Raw genomic sequence first — 5,000 nt, forward strand, 5'->3', positions numbered from 1 at the left:
TCTCTAACATCCGTGTCGGTGCGTCTGGCTGGTTTCCTTCATTGTGCCCACACACACAGACAGGCCAGCCAACAACACTCCTCTCTACCTGGCTCCTCTGCTCCCTCTCCTCTCTCTATCCCCCCTTTTCTCACTGGCTGCCTCTCTCCATCTTTTTTCATTTTCTTTCTTTTTAGACTGCTTTCATTCTTCCTCTCTCCCCCCCTCTCTTCTCTCTGGCTCTCTCTTCCTCCTCCCGGTCCTCCTTTCTTTATTTTACCCTCTCCTATCCACTCTCTGGTGATACAGATACCTCTCTTCCTTCAACTTCCTCTCTGTCTCTCTCTCTCTCTCTCTCTCTCTCTCTCTCTCCCTCATCTCTTGCTCCCCCTCTTTTCTACTCTCTCTCTCAGAGCCCCTCTCCCCACCTTCTCGTTTGCTCGGCCTCAAACAGGCATCAACCCCCTTCTTATTTCACCCTGCTGCCTCTCCCCTCCCCTCTCTCCTCCTTTCCTCTCCTCCATTGCTCATTCCCCTCCTGCCGTCCAGACGTCAGGCTGGAGCAGCGCTGTCATGCATGGCTGACTGGGACATAGAGACAGGCCTTCTGCTTCACCTGCAGCCGCGCTCTCCAACTCACAATCCTGACAATCTGTGTGTGTGTGCGTGTGTGCGTGTGTCTGAGAGAGAGAGAGCGAGCGAGAGAGAGAGAGAGAGAAAAGAAAGAGTGTGTGTGTGTGTGCGCGCGCGTGCGGGTATCTTTGTGTCTGCGTGAGACGGTGAGTGTTTGTGTGTGTGAGAGAGAGAGTCAGTGGTGTCTTGGTTGCTGTGGCCCAGGTTTTGACTCAGTCTTCATTAGGTCCTTTCCAGCTGCACTGCACAGATTGAGCCCTTAAGGACATCCTCCAGAGACCCCCCCTGCCTTCTCCATGGCCCCCACTCAGAGTGCCTCCTCCTGGGGATCATTATCACCTCCACCTGCCTCCCTCCATCACTACCTGAGCCATCTACAGTAACTAGCCCTTGGTCAAAACCTGCCCTGTCAGCTATATTCAATCATACAGATGGACAGAGTGCAGAGTGCACACAGAGTGCACACACACACGTGCACACAAAGCACACACACACACACACACACACACACACACGCACGTACACACAACGCATGCACGCACGCACGCACACACACACATGCACTCACACACACGCACGCAGACACACTCAAAGATAAATCAATTTACTTTGCACCATGAAAGATTAATAAAATGCACACACAGGCCTAGACTATGTACTCTGTGTTTTTCCTCATGCAAAATCCGAGTCAGAATTGGAGCCAGACTGCCCCCTTGTGGTGAAAGTGAGAACGTGCCAACAGGACAATGCATCACTTGGGCTATTCTACTATACTGTGTATATTACCCTCTAATGTTACGAAATATTCCTGTATTATATTGTATCTCACACCAGGCTGACAGCAGTTCCAGTTGGAGACAGTATACAGAAGGACACAGGACACACAATATTACAATACTGAACACTACCAGTGCAGCACTGGCTACAGAATAAAAAAACAACAACCTCACATCCAAATACACACTCAAGCAATTTGGCGTCAAAGTGAATGGACCTTGTCAGCGTCTCCTGTGCAGCAAACAACCACAGAACTGACACAGGGAAGGGAACCCTACATACAGTGGGGGAATTAAGGATTCAACACATCAGGGGCGTGTCCATGGGTGGGCTGGGGGCGTCCTAACGATTCCCACCCGAGTTGGGGTAGACCACGCCAACTTCTGGAATATGTAGGGGTGTTTTTTTTTCTTTTCTCAAACACAAACACAATCACTGACACACAAGAATAGGCGCGCGTTCCAGTGCCCGGCCGTGCCCGCGGCGAACATTGACCGTTGGCCCGCGGCACACTCAGCGCCGCCGAGTTGCATACAGAGATGGGTAACCTATATCTAATCGTGCACCCCGTGTTACGTCACAAGCTAAAATCCAATGGGGTTGCGGAACGACCTGCGGGGCGGAAGAACAAGATACAGAGAACACCCCTACATATTCCAGAAGTTGGCGTGGTCTACCCCAACTCGGGTGGGAATCGTTAGGACGCTTCTTGTCATTCTTTTCTCTGGTTCTTAAAAAGCTGTACTGGGTCGTCCCACTCAAAGCTTTCTCACTTCTCAGTGAGGCAGAGCAGCTTTTGACGTTTCGATCATGTAGACATTGGTGTTTAACTCAATAAAACTACACAGCTAAAGAAATGGTAACATTCCAATAATTAAAACAAGCTACGTGCTATGAAGTGGAATGTGTTGAAGAATTGGCCAAAATCCCACTGTGAGAGATTAGCGTTTTGGTACATGAAGCGTCTTAAAGCTGTCATTGGAAACAAAAGCTTCTCCAGCAAATATTAAATACATTTCAGTTAGCTTGTTCAATTCTTCTTTCCTGTCATTCCCCTTTATTGCACATATCTTTTTTTATGGGTTGGAGTGTTCCAATGTCTTTAGCTGAGTAGTTTTATTGAGTTAATACCAATGTCTGTCTGGTCTACATGTCATGTGGATAGCTGCAATGGAAGTATGTTGAAATAATTTGTTTTGATGTGTTGAATACCTTTCCCCCACCATAGGCCTCAGTACTGAGGCAGCAACATGCAGAGCCTGGCTAAACAGAGGGAGGGAAGGGTAGACAGAGGGAGGGAAGGGTAGACAGAGGGAGGTAAGGGTAGACAGAGGGAGGTAAGGGTAGACAGAGGGAGGTAAGGGTAGACAGAGGGAGGTAAGGGTAGACAGAGGGAGGGAAGGGTAGACAGAGGGAGGGAAGGCTAGACAGAGGGAGGTAAGGGTAGACAGAGGGAGGGAAGGGTAGACAGAGGGAGGTAAGGGTAGACAGAGGGAGGTAAGGGTAGACAGAGGGAGGGAAGGCTAGACAGAGGGAGGGAAGGGTAGACAGAGGGAGGTAAGGGTAGACAGAGGGAGGTAAGGGTAGACAGAGGGAGAGAAGGGTAGACAGAGGGAGGTAAGGGTAGACAGAGGGAGGTAAGGGTAGACAGAGGGAGGGAAGGGTAAACAGAGGGAGGTAAGGGTAGACAGAGGGAGGTAAGGGTAGACAGAGGGAGGTAAGGGTAGACAGAGGGAGGTAAGGGTAGACAGAGGGAGGGAAGGGTAGACAGAGGGAGGTAAGGGTAGACAGAGGGAGGTAAGGGTAGACAGAGGGAGGTAAGGGTAGACAGAGGGAGGGAAGGGTAGACAGAGGGAGGGAAGGGTAGACAGAGGGAGGTAAGGGTAGACAGAGGGAGGTAAGGGTAGACAGAGGGAGGTAAGGGTAGACAGAGGGAGAGAAGGGTAGACAGAGGGAGGTAAGGGTAGACAGAGGGAGGGAAGGGTAGACAGAGGGAGGGAAGGGTAGACAGAGGGAGGTAAGGGTAGACAGAGGGATGGAAGGGTAGACAGAGGGAGGTAAGGGTAGACAGAGGGAGGTAAGGGTAGACAGAGGGAGGTAAGGGTAGACAGAGGGAGAGAAGGGTAGACAGAGGGAGGTAAGGGTAGACAGAGGGATGGAAGGGTAGACAGAGGGAGGTAAGGGTAGACAGAGGGATGGAAGGGTAGACAGAGGGAGGTAAGGGTAGACAGAGGGAGGTAAGGGTAGACAGAGGGAGGTAAGGGTAGACAGAGGGAGGGAAGGGTAGACAGAGGGAGGGAAGGCTATCGCGTGGCACAAGAAGGAAAGAACCGCTGTGCCCGTTCAGCAGGCTGGAGAGAGGTTCCACGTGAGCAGCCAAGCAGAACCAGAACCTCTTAATGGTTCTGTCTCAATACACACAGCGGAACCAGAGGACCAACAGCTCAGCAACTACTGTGTTTCACAGACTGACTGACTGGCTGGCTGGCTGGCTGGCTGGATGACTTACTGGCTGACTGACTGGCTGGCTGGCTGGCTGGCTGGCTGGATGACTTACTGGCTGACTGACTGACTGACTGACTGACTGACTGACTGGCTGGCTGCCAGACAGACAGACAGACAGACAGACAGACAGAGAGACAGACAGAGACACAGACACAGACACAGACACGGACACGGACACAGACAGACACAGACAGACAGACAGACAGACTGACTGACTGGTTGACAGACAGACAGACAGACAGACAGACAGACAGACTTGGCTAACGATGTGGGCCAAGATCATGGGGCGACATCTGAATCAAGGACAGTTTCTGTTTGACTCAAACTATAGAATGATAGAATGATGGAATGATGGAATGACGGAATGATAGAATGATAGGGTAATGAGCCCAGTTCCGTCTGGGCAAATCCCTGAATTTCTATTCTGAGAGGAGAGTCGGGGAGACAGAGCGAGTGTCTCTACCGACTTTCAGTTTTCTCTCCCGGAGATAAATGGTGACGGATGTCTCCCAAATGAGCCTGTCAGAGGCTAAAGACAGATTGCGTCCCTTTGTCAAGCCTCCAAAAACAACACCGCTGACACTTGAACGATTCCCAATCCCCCTCCAATCTGGCCGGAGGGACGGAACCAGGACAGGGTGGAAGAATGTGGTGGAGGAAGTCCACTCTTCTGGTGAGCCAATGAGATACAGTGTCTCAATCCAGAAAGCTGTCAACAGATATGCTACTCATGTTGCGTTGACTCGTTGGCTAACCCAGAGGCTGACAAACAGCTGTTTCCCCCAAGCAATCAAGCTCTTGGGGAAATGCACTGGAAGGGTGCAAGGGTCTACCACCCCTCAGCCTACCCCATAATCACTGCGGAAATGAACATATTGCGGTATAATAAATACTGCACACCCCTGGATGACTTGTATACCATTGAACTACCGTACTACTACTGTACCAACCACACTCACACTACAACATCATATATATTATATGACTACTTGCACACTACCTGATTACTTGAACACTACCTAACTACTTGTACTGCATCATATTGCATTTCATCTTATTGTACTTTGCACAGTATTCTTGCACTATTGATTCCACTGTAGTACGAT

The 5,000-nt window shown here is 50.3% G+C and overlaps 1 protein-coding gene across 5 annotated transcripts in view; it reads right to left on the reverse strand.

Moving 5' to 3' along the window:
* The window catches only part of trpc7b (transient receptor potential cation channel, subfamily C, member 7b), a gene marked incomplete at both ends in the record, with an annotated part of 40,050 nt that overhangs the window by 10,186 nt on the left and 24,864 nt on the right, over positions 1-5,000 (reverse strand). The gene's annotated exons all lie outside the window — the stretch shown is intronic.

Source organism: Nansenia antarctica (genome assembly GCF_963989245.1).
Source record: "Nansenia antarctica genome assembly, chromosome: 3".
NCBI classification, from domain to species: domain Eukaryota; kingdom Metazoa; phylum Chordata; class Actinopteri; order Argentiniformes; family Microstomatidae; genus Nansenia; species Nansenia antarctica.